The sequence below is a fragment of the Pteropus alecto genome, unplaced genomic scaffold (genome assembly GCF_000325575.1).
Source record: "Pteropus alecto unplaced genomic scaffold, ASM32557v1 scaffold87, whole genome shotgun sequence".
Taxonomy (NCBI): domain Eukaryota; kingdom Metazoa; phylum Chordata; class Mammalia; order Chiroptera; family Pteropodidae; genus Pteropus; species Pteropus alecto.
Window position 1 is genome coordinate 719,120 of NW_006443225.1, and position 16,413 is coordinate 735,532.

The window sequence follows — 16,413 nt, forward strand, 5'->3', positions numbered from 1 at the left end:
CATTTGAAGTTATTATTGCTCTTCTCTCTCCCCTACACTCTGTTTTCTAGATTTATCACAATGAACCCTGGAGAGGTTTCTGGATGCTATTTTCAAATGGCTCAGTCTCCACTGAAGATAACTATAACTGCCTAGGAAAGCGATCTCATACTTTACAGAAGAGTAGCCGCCATGTTCTATCCTAGAATGGTCAGAGCACAACTGGAGGAAGGCTTTCATACCTGGGTACCACACTATAAGACATATATGTTCAATAGGCGCTTGTTGGCATGACAGTTATCTGCATGGCGAAAGACATAAAATCCATATTTTATTAGTTGAAGGAATTTGAGATGCTTGATCTGGAAAGAAAATGACTCATGAGGTGGGGACCTGTCCTCTTTAAGTATTTAAGTATTTAAGATGTTTGTTACTACAACTATAAAATATTAAAAACATGATAGAGAAGAATTTTAATTTAATACAAGAAAAATCTATTGAAGTTAGCCATTTCCAAAAATGGAATGAACTGATAGGGAATAATGAGTTCTTTATCATTGTTGGTGACCAAACAGAGGACAGTTGACCATCTGTAGGAGAAGTTAGAGAAAAGATGTATCCATCAGGAAAACAGAATTTCTGTTAGAGGAAATTCAACACAGAGGATTAGTTTAAAGCCTGCAGGAAAGCAAAGATAAGGCTATTCAAAGATCAGAATTTCCAGGGCTACCACACTGGGAGACTTGAAGGCCAAATGGGAAAGTGGGGTGACCCAGTGATCAAGATAGCTGGCCCTGGAGGCTGCTGCTGTTGGCAATGGCACCTGGGTAGGGCTCAGAGATACCATCCTTGCATCACTGCCCAAGGCTCACCTTCCTCTCCTCCTGACTCCCACTGGAGCTCCTGCTGACAAATGTAATAGGAAGCCAGCTGACACAGGAGTGTGGAACATGTGCCCTGTGCACATTGAGCTCTAGTGCTGGTGAGAAGATAGAAAAGGATTAGCCCCAGGCAAGACAGGCAGACGTGCAAGCACAGGAGTTTCAAGTCTTCTTCATCACTGGAGGGCTTTGAGTTTGTGAAGCTGATTTAATGTCTTTATCCCCAGATGGCCAAATCTAAACTCAGTAGCTGCTCTCCTTACATTTTGGAGAGAGAAAAGGAAAGCCTAACCGCTATGACTGAGGCCCACGCACTTAATGAGGAGTTGGGCAGTCACTCACACAGCTACAATTCTTAGTTTTAAGGGTTTCAAGTTAAAATAATAGACTAATTATAATGGAGAAAGTCTATGTCCTTAGAATTATGGTCTCATTACAAATTCATGTACCAGAGTCATATTACAACTTCATTTTAATTTGAAATAACTTTAATTATTTAAAAGATTTGCTAGGAAGATTATAAAATATGTATGTAAAAGGTATTCCACATTATGCTAACATTCATAAGTACAACTGACCCATATCAGAATGTCTAGCATTCAATAAAAATTTATTATTAAATGAATAAATCATTTACAATACAAAAATACATACTCTAACTTAAGTGAATATTTTTATAAAGAAAAATCTTCAGAAAATTAAACCACCAGAGAATGAAAATAAACATAATTTTTTAGATAGGCTTCCTTACACTTGCAAGATAGCAACAGTTATCTCTGGCCTGATAAGTGAGAAGAAAATGAACAGCTTCATTGAGTAAAGAATAGTTATTGAATAGCCCATAGTTTTCTATGATGTCATTCCTACAGAAATTGACTTGAAGCAATCTAGATGCAAGATGGTATGTTACTGACTCACTATCAAGAACTATCAATAACTGAAATTTGAAATAACATTTATCTGATAATTAAAACAGAAATTGACTTGAAGCAATCTAGATGCAAGATGGTATGTTACTGACTCACTATCAAGAACTATCAATAACTGAAATTTGAAATAACATTTTAACTGATAAACATAAGTGTTTGCAATTTGTAAAAATATTAGGCTAGTTTTATTGAATCTAATTTCAATGCTTTATTAAATGGCCAGTAATGTTTAATACAAAAAATTTCCCCTTATGTAACTTATTTATAAGGGTCCCTAGATATCTATTTTTGTTTCCCAGTCTCTCATGGCAATAACACAAGGGGAAATGCAGTTTGGAAGAGTAATTAAGAGCCGGGGCTCCGGCACCAAATGGTCCAGTTCTGAACTCTCGCTCATCTGCTTACTACCTTGTGACCTTCAACAAGTGACTCACATTCTCTGTGCGTTGGTTTCCTCAGCTGGAGGATAGGGATGATAATAACAACACTAACCTGAGAATTAGATGAGTTGAGATAGATAAACCACTTAAAACAATGCCTGGCACTTCACAAATATTCAATAAATGTAAGTTATCTTTCCCAAAGATGATTTTTTCTTTTCTCTACCTTCAAGTATGTCAGCTTTCCTTCTGGCTACAACAGGAAGTAAAATGAAAATATCCATCTTGGTTTCAATAATCAAAAATGTAGGCATTCATGACTATTTTTTAAAACATAAGTTAGTCTTGAAACAAGTAGAAAAAAATATTGCACAGGATACTTAATTCAGTCTCCTTAGGACACATACAATGTAGGTGGGAGATGCTGGGAGTCCTCTACTCACATGTTTTCCTAATGATGTCATTAGGAAAATGCTTTGGATTTGCAGAGTACTCTTGCATACTTCTAGCACAGTGCTGTCTTATGACAACGTGCTGTGGTGCCCAAAGCTCTTCAGGGCCAATCAAGGTCTTGTTTCCTGACACCATCTTTGATTCTTCGGTACCTGTGCAATATTTTGAAAGGTGAAGGTCATTTGAGAAGAGCCTACTCAGGGAGTAAAGTAGCAGAACTCTTTCAAATCACAGAAAAGAGGGGAGGAAAAAAAAAACCAACACTTTCTTTAGCAATGGTAAATTCTGAGTAATAAATTACCATACATATAGAAGGGTTATTTTGTCATTTTATACCTTTTCCAGTTCTCAGTATTATATTCTAAGTATCTAAATAAGAACCTCCACGAATTATCAATATTACCTCTGTGTTTCTCACATAGGGCCATAAAAGAAAGCAGATTAATGATAATAGCCTTTAGTCCTTTATTAAAGTTCTGTGACCTTTAAGATACAGAAACTTGAGCCATACATAAATTGCCTGCAAGTCAAGCTGACAGAGTTAAGTTGTAAAAATGGTCAGTCTTACAGATAACATTACAGATTACTAGGCTGGCCAAGAATAATAATGAAGAAACCATAAATAATGATGTGCCAGGATCACTTCTAAGTATGTACAATATAAGCACATAAATCGTTTGCTTTGAGAGCCATCAGAGGCATCCTTGCTTGCAAATATTTCTCTACTAGCCAACTCAGTAATGCAAAATCTGAAGACTTTTCTTGGGTTGAAACATCTTTGAAATACTTTAAACAAGCATTATTTGAGGAGGTTCATGATTAACTTAGTGGCATCCTTTGATATATAGTAATTTGAGCTTATTAATTCATCCATTTATTGAACCTTTACCATGTGCATGGCATTGAAAATGAAAGACAAAGGATGCACCCACCTCATTCAGTCACTACCCAGTCTAGTCGGAAACTCAAAGAATAATCAGATATCAGAGTCTAAAGTGAAGAAGGCTGTGGAAAATTTCAAATGTCATCGGGGCATAGAAGAGGGATCCCTAGACCTGTCAGGAATTAAGTATGGCTGGTGGGTTATGGTGTTTAAATTCTGTCTTAAAGTAATATAATTCAATTGAAAGATTTTAACCAAGACACAGTATGACCATATTTGGATTTGTGAGCTATTACCCAAACAACAATATAAAACGGCGTTTGAGACCAGCGGGCCGATGAAGTAGACATTTGGAATCCAAGGAATTATTACTATTCTGTAGGCAAGATATGATGAAAGCCTGAACTTGGGCTGGATTAGTAGGAATTTAAGAGCGTATTTGGATTCAAGAGGTATTTAGAAGAGAGGATCAGCAGGAGTTCTGATTAGAGATTTGGGTAACAGAAAAGATTTCTGACTAGGGTGACTGGGTATGCATGTAGGTGCTATCACAAGAGAATATGACAATTAGATTTGAGAGATGGAGAAGGTGACCAGTTAGGCTGTGGAAAGATGGGTTACAGATGCCTATGCAAGAGAAGGTGGACAGTAAGCCCCTGGACATAGACATATGGCCTTAGCAGGAGAGAATTGGGCTGAATGGCAGACCTGAATGCATCATCAATACAGAGAAGGAGCTAGAGCCATGAATATTGAGTCATTTTAACTTTATTTTACCAAAAAGTGATAAAATCTGAATAGCAAATAACATGTTATAAGTGCAATCACAAGCAACCACGTATTTGCATAGACAATATCATTTTATGAAAATACAGACACATTTGTGTTATAATGTTGAATTAATGGGAAGTTACATTTTCAATTTTAAAAAACTGTAATAGAGTCAAAGCACATAAAAATCAAAATTTTGAGAAAATAATATATGTACATTCTCCAGTGTTTAGCAAAAATGTTTTCTAATGATTTTGTTAATGACATCTAGGATTCTTGGAGTTCAAATGCTAAATTTTAAAGCTTCATATTTCTCCACTTTTACTTCTAAAATGTCATTTACAGCCAGTTTCCTTGTTGATTTTCTTTCTGAATGATCTATCCATTCATGTAAGTGGGGCATTATAGTCCCCTACTATTATTGTATTATTGTTGATGTCTCCCTTTATATGCTGCATATGTTTAGGTGTTCTTATGTTGGGTGCATAGATTTTTAGAATTGCTATATCCTCTTGTTGAATTGACCCCTTTATCATTATATAATTTCCTCCTTTATCTCTTGTCACAATCTTTGTTTTAAAGTCTATTTTGTCTAAGTATTGCCACCCCATTTTTTTAACTTGTTTTCAAGGGGTATCTTTTTCCATCCCTTCAGTTTCAGTCTGCGCATGGTTTGGGTTTTAAGTAAGTCTCCTGTGAGGCGATGAAGCATATAAAGTGACATAGTGTATGTACAGATCTTGTGAATTTATTCATTCAATCACCTTATCTGTTTAGATTGGATAATTTAGTCCACTTACATTTGAAGTAATTATTGATAAATATGAACTTACTGCCATTTTGTTAATTATTTCTGGTTGTTTTAGTAGGTCTTCTCTGTTCCCTTTTTTCTCACTCTCTTCACTTGTGATTTGATGACTTTTTAAAATGTTATGTTTAAATTTATTGGTCTTTATTTTTTGTTTATCTATTATACATTTTTGGTTTGTGGTTACCATAAGATTTATATGTAACCACCTATGTATGTAATAGTCTATTTTTAGGTGATGGTTACTTACGTTCAAATACATTTTAAAAGCACAACGCTTTTACTCTCTTCCCCCGCCCCCCACATACATATGTTTTATCTTTTGACTTTATATTTTACATTTTGTGTGTGTATCCCTTAACTCATTATTGTAGATATAGATGATTTTACTATTTTTGTCTTTCAACCCTCATACTAGCCTTATAAGTGATTGATCAATTCCCTTTACTATATATTTGCCTTTACTGGTGAGATTTTTTTCTTTTACATATTTTCTATTTACAACTTTGGCCTTTTCTTTTCTGCTTAAAGAGGACCTTTAACATTTATTGTAATGCCCATTTAGTGGTGGTAAACACTTTAGATTTTGTTTGTCTGGGAAACTTTATCTCTCCTTGATTCTTGAACGATCACCTTACCAGGTCAAGTATTCTTAGTTGTGTCTTTCCCGACATCACTTTGAATATATTATACCACTTTCCTCTGGCCTGCAAAATTTTTCCTGAGTAATTAGTTTATAATCTTAAGGAGATTCCCTTGTACATAACTAGTTGTTTTTCTCTTGCTGCTTTTAAGAGTCTCTCTTTAACTTTTGACATTTTAATTATGATGTATCTTGGTGTGGGTCTCTTTGAGTTCATTTTGTTAGGGACTCTCTGTGCTTCCTGGACTGGATTTGTTTCCTTCACCAGGTTAGGGATGTTTTCAGCTACTATTTCTTTAAATAGGTTTTTTGTACCTTTCTCTCTTTTCTGGGAGCCACAAAATGTAAATTTTAATACAATTGAGGTTGTCCCAAAGGTCCCTTAAACTGTCCTCATTCAAAAATTTTTTTTTTCTTTTTACTGTTCCAATTGGGTGATTTTTTTTTCTACCCTGTCTTCCAGATCGTATCATCTAACCTACAGTTGATTTCTTCTAGTGTATATTTTTATTTTATTATTCGGTTACTGTATTATTCAGTTCTGATGGGTTCTTTTTTATATTTTCTACTCTGTTGAAGTCTCACTGTGTTCATTTCTTGTTCTCCCAAGTTCAGTAAGTATTTTTATAACCATTACTTTGAACTCTTTATCTGGTAAATTCCTTATCTCTGTTACGTTTAGCCCTTTTTTTCTGGGGTTTTGTCTTGTTTCATTTGGAACATATTTTTTTAACCATCATTTTGTTTAACTCTTTGTGTTTGTTTCTATGTATAGTGACCTTAATATAATAGATATCTTGTGGGTCACTTGTGAGTCACTGCACCAGGGATATGGATCCAGTGGTACAATCTAGTACCCCCACCCCATCACCAGAGCCAGGTGCACTAGGGTGTCCACTGTGTGGGCTGCATGTGCCCTCCTATTGTGGTTGAGCTGCAATTGCTGTGTGCATATTAATGGGTGGGGTTGGCCCTTAGGCTGGCTGACTGTGAAGTCTGGCTGCAACTGTTGAAGATATTCTAGTGAACAGGGCTGGTGGCTTGGCTGACTAGAAGGTCTGGTGGCAACTGCTATAGATACACTGGTGCCCTGCCCATTGCCCTGCTTTTAGGATGTAGCAGCAACTGAGGCTGGCACTGGCGTATGAGGCAAATTTTTGATATGGCCAATTGTAAGGCCTGGCCTCAGCTGTTTCAGGCACACTAGTGGCTGGTGACCTTCCAGAGTAGGAGCTAGCTGCTTTAGAGGGTTTTTGGTGCTGGTTAAAGTTGCCTGCTGGATGTGGTGCGGTGGGGACCACTTTGGAGGGCTATTGATGCTGACTGAGGCTGCCTGCCAGGTGTGCTTGGGTGGAAGCTGCTTTGGAGGGTTGCCAGCTAGGGAAGGCAGATTGGGCAGGGTGGGTCCTCAAGGGAATAGTAGGGCAAGACAGTGGTGTTAGCAAAGTTAATGAAGAATGTCAGAAATGGTCACCTCTATTTTAAAGTGCGTCAGTGGGCTGATGATCTGCCTTTTAATATGGTGATAAAGAATCGTCCTATTATTAACATCTTGAATTAGTGTGGTACATTTGTTAAAATTAACGAACTGATATATTGAAGAGTGTCAGAAATGAGCTAGCTAGGCAGAAGGAGAGCAAAGAAGAAAAAAATAATGTCCAGCACTTTCATCCTTGGAGAAAGTTCCAACAGATCCCTGCCCCGCTGGTACACACACTAAGATTAGTCAGTGTATCTCCTTCACATACAACCCAAGTTGTTTTAAAACTGCTGCCTCTGCAGTGGGTCTCGGAGCAAGTGAGTTTGTGCAGAGCCTTTTAAGAGTAATGTCTTGGTTTCCTACAGCCCTTCAGCTCTCCCAGAGGTAAACTTCACTGCTTTTCAAAGCCAGATGTTATGTGGGCTCTTTTTCTCAGTGCAAGTCTCCAGGGCTGGGAAGCTCAATGTGGAGCTTAGACCCCTTGCTCCTCACGGGGCATCTCTGCAGTTGTGATATTCCTCCTGCTTGCGAGTCACCGCACCGGGGGTATGGATCCTGACCAAACCACATCACTGTACCTCCTACTCATGAATTTTTCTTTATATCCTTAGTCGTAGAGAATATGTTGTACTGGTTGTGCTAATTTTCAGAGATAGTTGTTTTATGTTTAGTTGTAGTTTTAGTGTGTTCGTGGGAGGAAGTGAGCTCAGGATCTTCCTACTCAGCCACCTTGACCCCTCTGCTGCACTGCATTTTCTAAAGTGTGTTCTGAAGAGTTCTCATCTCTTGGAAGCATCCACATAAAGTGTTCTTAGGAAATGTGTGCTTAAAGAATCTCGCTTACTGGTGTTTGTAATGGGGTTTCCTGATATATTGGCATACTGAAGACTCTGAAAGGATCTGCAATAAAGAAACCTAGGCAGCATTTATTTACCTTGTTTAACCATTTTTCACTGATTGTTTACTGTTATCTTGCAGCAAACTTTTGTCCTATATATCTGGTCTCTCGCTGTCATATCTCTTCATATTCTACATATTGTTTTATGCACTATGATTACTTGACGATTGTTAGATATGCTGTATATTCCTTCACACTGTGAGGCAGACAAATCTCAAATAACATTTTGGCGATATTTTCTCTAGGCAACTCTGCTAGAACTTTAACCAGGCCATCAAGAAGTAAAAGGAAATAAATGATTAAACTATCACCAGAGGGAGTTAACAGAACTGCTTGAGGCCACTATTAGTGAAAGAAGTGAAGAAGATAAATAAAATACACCACAGGATTTTAAATGGAACAATTATAAACTCTTAAAAATATTATGATTGGCTTTATTAAAGAAGACATAAGAATTATAAGAACTGCTATTCAAATTAAATATTAGAGCATTCATTCTATTGAATAAAGTAGTGACGAATCAGCTCAGAGAAGCATCCAACTGCTTATGGTGGTTGATTCATACACAAACAAGTCTTAATGCACAATTTGCCATGACTTGGTTGGTAGTTGTGTAGTCTATGTAAATACTATATTCTAAGAATTTAAATCTATTTTTAGGTGAGTCAGCGGGCTGCTGATCTGCCTTTTAATATCGTGATAAGGAATCGTCCTATTATTAACATCTTGAATTAGTGTGGTACATTTGTTACAACTAATGAACCAATATTGATAAATTATTATTACTAACGCCTATCGTTTACATTAGGATTCAGTCTTTGTGTTGTTTTTCTCTTGAGATTTGAGTAATAAACTCAGTGAGCACTTTGCTCTGATAATTTTCTCCTTTAGTGCATCTCTCCGAAGTACAATGTGCAGAAATCAGAGAGTGCTGTCATCTGTTTAGTGTCAATAAAAGCGTTTCATTTCAAAATAGTAATAACCAAGGAGCTCTATACAGATTTATTTTTAAAAAAGACACATAAATGTCACAACATTTTTTTTTTTATTATTATGTGAAATGTCTTCCAAAGAACATCTGTGTAAACAAAGCAGCATTATAGGTACACTATTGCCCTTAGACTTGAAGCGAGCAGTACCTTCATTGTTCATTTGTTCTAATGACACTTTTGACATACAGGCTTCCCAGATGAAGACATATTTTCTGGTAGTTTGGCCAATTTGTGCTCATCATCTTATCTTTCTAAGCTGTAGAAGCAAACTGATATCAGTGTGGCTTTTTCATCTGTTTTAGCTTCAAATTTCAAACCTGTATGTGGAAAAAAAAGATTATTAACATTAGAGAAAAGTAACATTTGACTATGAGACTGATCCCTCAAAAATATCAAAAGCAGAAATTTATTTGTGCAGAGCGGAAAAGGTCATTTCCTTACAATTGAGAAGTTCTTCATCTTGAAGCTATGGTCAGAAGTGCTACTAGGTTTAAGCATTGTGGTGAAATAGATCAGCCATCAGTAGAATGACTGCTAAATTTCTTAAGGAAAATGTCAACCAAAGATTGTCTGGCTGTCATAAAAGAAATACATTAGCCTTAATTAAATTATAAGAAGCTACACATATACATTTCAAATTTGAATCTGAATGTTGACTTGGCACTGAAATTGAATATAATAAATAATTACAAGGATGTAACTTTGGCAATTCTTGAATGATCTTTAAATTTTGAACATTTCTCTTGGAGTTTATGCCTTGGCTTTTAATTTTAGTACAGTAAAATCAATGAAAACATGACAACATAAATGATATATCCCATCCTCTCATATCTAAATATAAGTTCACTATGTTTTGTAACAACTCATGAACTTAATTATGCTTATAGATTTTTGAAAAGTTTCCTTTCTTTTGTAATAGAGTTATTATTAGTTCAGAAAAATTGAGTACAAAGTGCAGATAATTCTCATATTATCTCTCTTCTCCTGCCCACAATTTCTCTTATTATTTACATCTTGAATTAGTGTGATATATTAATTACAGTTGATGAACAAATGATAAATTATTAACTAAAGTCCATAGTTTACATTAGTATTCACTACTGGTGTTGTATAATTCTATGGGCTTTGAAACATACTTAAGGTTGTGTACACACAGTTTTAGTATCATACAAAATAGTTTCACTGCTCTAAAAATTCCCTGTGTCCCACCTGTTCATCCCTTCCAGCCTTTCTCTCCCCAAAACCCTGGCAGTTCCCTTTATTTTTACTGTCTCTATTGTTTTGTCTTTTCCAGAATGTCATATAGTTGGAATCATATAGTATAGAGCTTTTCTGACTAGCTTTTTTTCATTAAATAATATACATTTAAGTTTCCTCTATGTTTTTCCATGGCTTAATAGCTCTTTTTTTTAATCACTAAATAATATTCCAATGTATGTATGTACCACAGTTTATTAATCTAATAAACTTTCAACCGTTTTTTCCAAAGTGGTTGCACTATTTTGCAGTTTCATCAGCAATGAATGAGTTTCTGTAGCTCCACCTTCTCTCCAACATTTGGTGCTGTCGGTGTTTTGCATTTTAGCCACTCTAATAGGTGTATAGCTGTATTTTGTTTTAATTTGCAGCTCCCTAATGACATGCAGTGTTGAGCATCTTTCTGTATGCTTATTTGCCATCTGTGTTTTCTTTGATGAAGTTTCTTTTAGAAGAGGTTTAGATCTCTGTCCTTTCATATTAGTTTATTTTCTTACTGTTGAATTTTTAAGAATTCTTCGATTATTTTGGGTACAAGTCCTTTATCAGGTATGTGTTTTGAAAATATTTTTTCCCAATCTATGGCTTGTCTTTTCATTTTCTTAACACTGTCCTTTGCAGAGCAGAAGTTTTCAATTTTAAGTACAAATTATCAACTCTTTTTCTTGGATCAAACTTTTATTGATGTATTTAAAACCTCATTGTTAAATCGAAGGTCACTCAGATTTTCTTCTATATAAAATTTCTTGAAGTTTTGTATTTTACATTTAGTTCTATAGTCCATTTTGAGTTAATTTTTGTAAAAGGTGTAAGATCTGTATTTGTGTCTAAATTCTTTTTTTTTTTTCCTTGCATGTGGATGCCTGGTTGTTCCCAGCACAATTTGTTGAAAAGATTATCCTTTCTCAATTGAATTGTCTTCTCTCCTTTGTCAAAGATCAATTGACTATGTATGTGTGGGTCTATTTCCAGGCTCTCTATTCTAGTCCATTGAGCTATTTGTTCTTTCATCAGCATCACACTATCTCGATTACTATAGCTTTATAGTAAGTGTTTATGTGGATAGATTACATTGATTTTCAAATGTGGAATCAAGCTTGCATAACTGGAATAAATCTCAGTTGGTCGTGGTGTATATATTTTTTTATACATTGTTGGATTCAATTTGCTAATATTTTGTTGAGAATTTTGCATCTATGTTCATGAGAGCTATTGTTTTAATTTCTTATAATGTCTTTGCCTGTTGTTTTAATTTCTTGTAATGTCTTCGTCTGGTTTTGTATTAGGGTAAAGCATTTCTCACAGAATCAGTTACCTATTTTTTCTTGTTTCTATTTTCTGGAAGAGATTGTAGAGAATTGGTATCTTTTATTTCTACTGTTTTTATTTTCTATTTTGTTGATTTTAGCTCTGATTTTTTATTATTTCTTTTGTTCTGCTTACTTTGAATTTAATATGTTCTCTTTCTACTTTCCTAAAGTGGAAGTTTAGATTACTGATTTTAGATTTTTTTCTTTTATAATATATACATTGAATGCTATACATTTCCATCTAAGCATGCATTTTTGCATAATAAAATTTTAATAAGCTGTATTTCCATTTAGTACAAAATATTTTAAAGTTTCTCTTGAGACTTCTTCTTTGCTACATGTATTATTTAGAAGTGTATTATTTGATCTCCAAATATTTGGGATTTTACAGCAATCTGTTACTTTTTTCTAGTATAATTACATTTTGGTGTGAGAGAAAACTATTATTGTTTCTTTCTTTTTTTTTTTTTTTTAAATTTGTTAAGGTGTATTTTATAGCGCAGAATGTGATCTATCTTGGTGCATATACCATGCAAGCTTGAGAAGACTGTGTATTCTCCTACTTTGGTTGAAATATTCTTTAAATGTCAATTAGACCCAGTTAATTGAGGGTGCTATTTAGTTTGTGTACCCTGAGAAAGAAGCTACCTACCAAGAAGGGCTCTTGGTAGCTAAAGTCTAGCAGGAGCTTCTCACCTAAGTGCATGTCAGAGAGAAGTCTGCTCTGAACTGCCTGCCAGAACTGTGTTCCTGCTGTTTGTATCAGCCCTTATAAAGGAATTCCTGGGGCTGTATTTCAACTAATAGGATTGAAACTTTCCCCATCTAATTGGAGCTGCACAGTTATATGACCCTCAGCATTTTCACCAATCAGTCAGTGGCTCCATTCTGACCAATCAGACCAGTGCTTTTTGGACCAATCAAGCCGCGAGGATTTGGAGTCCTCATTTGCATGAGGATGGGACCCATCAGTGATGGGGTGGGGGGTGGAGGGAATGGGGGTGGTTGGGGACACTTCTTTCTATATAAGTCAGCTCCCCTCTGGCTCTGGAAGTGCACTTCCCTTTCCACCGAAGACTGAGGACTGTGATTCTTCAGCTGGAGCTGGAACATCAAAGTCTTCTCACCAGAGCAGAGGTCAATTACTGACAAAGGGCTATAGTCTCCAACTACAATACTGGATTTATCTATTTCACTTTGTAGTTCTATTAGTTTTTGCTTCTTGTATTTTGACACTCTGTTGTTAGATGTATACACATCCAGGATTGTTTTCTTGCAGAACTGACTCCTTTATTATTAATTAATGCCATTTCTTATCACTGAAAATTTACCTTGGTCTGAAATCTGTCACGTCTGAAATTAGTATAGATATTTCATCTTTATTTTTGTATCTCTCTACATCCCTTTAATGTTTTATTCGGGTAGAATATGTATTATACAAATATGCCATTTTAACCATTTTTAAGTAAACAATTCAGTGGTATTAATTAGATTTGCAACATAGTGCAACCATCAGCACTATCCATGTTCAAATCTTGGTTTTTTGGTAGCCATGGTTTTGAATTTTTCCAACTTTGTTGAAATATAATTGATATACAATATGTTGTAGCTTAAAGGTGTATGATGTTGATTTTATATGTATAAATTTACATGTATAAAATCAACATATACACACACATATATATATATTTACCAACATAGTGTTAACCAATACATGTTTTGTGTCACATTTTTACCATACCTTTTTTGTGGAGAGAATATTTAGGATTTATACTTTTCTCAATTTTCAAGTATATAGTACAGTATTGTTATCCATTGATTATAGATAATAATACTATCACCAGAACTTAATCATCTTCTAACTGGAAGTTTGTACTTTTAGACTAACATCTGTCTGTTTTACTGTGCCACAGCTCCTGGTAATCAACTATTCTACTCTGTTTCTGAGTTCAGCTTTTATAGATTCCACATATAAGTGAGAACACATGGTATTTGAGTTTGTCTGATTTATTTCACTTAGTACAGTGCTCTCAAAGTCAATCCATGTTTGTTGCAAATTATAGGATTTTGTTCTTTCATATGGCTAATATTCTATCGTGTGTGTGTGTGTGTGTGTGTGTGTGTGTGTTCGTGCCACATCTTTATCTTTTCATTTATCCATGGACATTTAGAATGTGACCATATCTTATTTATTGTAAATCATGCTACAATAAATATGGGAGTGCAGATATCTCTTTAATATTGTTTTTATTTCCTTTGGATATATATCTAGAAGTGGAATTATTGGATAGTTCTGTTTCCCATAGTGTCTTTGCCATTTACATTCTCATCTACAGAGCACAAATGTTCCCTTTTATCAATATCCTCACTGACACTTGTTATCTCTTGTATTTTGATGATAGTCATTCTAACAGGTATGAGGTAATATCTCATTGTGGTTTTGATCTGCATTTTCATGATGATTAGTGATGTTGAGTATCTTTTCATGTGGCTGTTGGCCATTTGTATGTCTTCTCTGAAAAAAAGTTTATTCAGTCAGTCTGCCCATTTTTAATCTGATTTTTTTGTTTTTGATTTATATGAGTCCTTTATATATTTTCGATATTACATATTTTCAGTCTCTTGTTAGACATCTGGTTAGCAAATATTTTCTCCCATTTCATATATTCCCTTTTCATTTTATTGATTTCCTTTCATATGCAGAAGTTTTTTTTGTTTGATGTAGTTCCACATGGCTATTTATTTATTTATTTTTGCTTTTGTTGTTTGTGCTGTTGATATCATATCCAAAACTCATTGCAAAAATCTATGTCCAAGAAATTTTTCCCTATATTTTCTTCTAGGAGTTTTATGGTTTCAGGTCTTCCATTTAAGTCTTTAATCCATTTTCAGTTAATTTTTATGAGATAGGGGTCTAGTTTAATTCTTTTACATGTGATTATCTAATTTTTTTCAGCATTATTTATTGGAAAGATTGTCTTTTCTCCACTGGATATTCTTGGCTCCCTTGTCAAATATTAGTTGACCAGATATGTGTGGGTTTATATCTGGGCTTGCCATTATGTTCCACTGGTCTATGAGTCTGTTTTTATGCCAGTACTATACTGTTTTCATTTCTATAGCTTTGTAATATAGCTTGAAATCAAGAAGTATAATGCTTCCCTCTTTGTTCTTCTGGTTCAAGTTGTCTTGGTTATTCAGTGTCTTTTTGTGGCTCCATATACATTTTGTAATTGTTTTTTCCATCTGTGAAAAAATGTCATTGCAATCTTGATAGTGATTGCATTGACTCTATAGATGGTTTTTGGTAGTATGAACATCTTAACAATATTAATTCTTCCAATATAGGAACACAGGATATCTGCCATTTATTTCTGTCTTCTTCAATTCTTTTCATCAGTGGCTTGTAGTTTTTGGTGTAGATATCTTTTATTTCTTTGGTTAAATTATTTGTCTTTGAGTTTTCAGTTTTACTAGAAAATGTTTTAAATATGGTAATTTTGGATTGAAATAACCAGGTGATGTATTAGTTTTATGGACTTGGATGTCCAAATCTCTTCCCAGGTTTGGGAAGTTCTCAGATATTACTTCTCTAAATAAGCTTTCTGTCCCCTTCACCCTCTATTTTTCTGAAACTCCAGTGATTCAGATATTATTTTTACTGGTGGTGCTCTATAGATTGTGTAGGCTTTCTTTACCTTTTTTTTTTAATTCTTTTTTTGTCTTCAGACTGGGTTATTTCAAAATTCCTATCCTCTATCTCACTGATTCTTTTTTCACTTTGGTTTACTCTTCTAGTGATGTTCTCTATTGAATTTTTCACTTCATCGAAGTCTTCAGCTCCAGAATTTCTGTTGATTCTTTTTTCTTTTATGGTTTCTATTCCTTTGTTAAATTTCAATCTTTTATTAAATGTTGATTGTGTGTTGTTTACCTGATTTTGCTCAGTTTTATTTCTGTGTTTTCTTGTGGCTCACTGAGTTCCTTAAAACAACTATTTTGAATTTTTTTTTTGGGGGGGGATATAAATCTCAGATTTCCACTTTTTGTTGTATTCAGTTATTGAAAAATCATCGTGATCTTTTGTGATGTGTTTCTTTTATTTTTCATGTTCTTTTGAATTTTGAAATGTATTCAAATTTGAAGTAGCAGTCATCTTTTCCAATTGTTACTCACTGCCTTCAGGACAGAAATAACTTTCATCAGTCCTGCTATAGATTCTGAGGTTTTCTCTGACCTTGTATGGATACACCTGGTTTCTCACTTCTTGCTCCCTGTTATGGCAGAATTCTTAAGCTTGGATGGCTTCTTTGATTCCACAAACCACCAGACCAGCTGCTGATAGTTTCTGTTACGTTTTCCTGCAGGTGGGACTATAGCTCAAGCTTGTGGTTTCTCCTCATCCTGCAGGGACTGGCCTGCCTTCTGCCTGTGCTCTCTATCTACCAGAGCTTGCTCTCTCTGCTATCTTAAGGAGTATGCACAAGGAGCTGGCTGTAGAGTGGTAGGGGGTATGTGTTTGGCATGCAGTGAGCTGGGGATGCCTGTGGGTCAGTTGGGGTGACCTGCAGGTAAGACATTTTTCTGAGTCCAGAAAGCAGTCAACAGGAACCATGTCCCTTTAATGCCCTCCGAGATTCTTATATGTCACTCTCCCTATCTGCTTCCTCATGGAACTCCTTTTTTAATGCTCTGGATGCTGCAAGAGAGAAATGAGTCTCTTCAGCAGCATCCCACACAGCTGAAGAA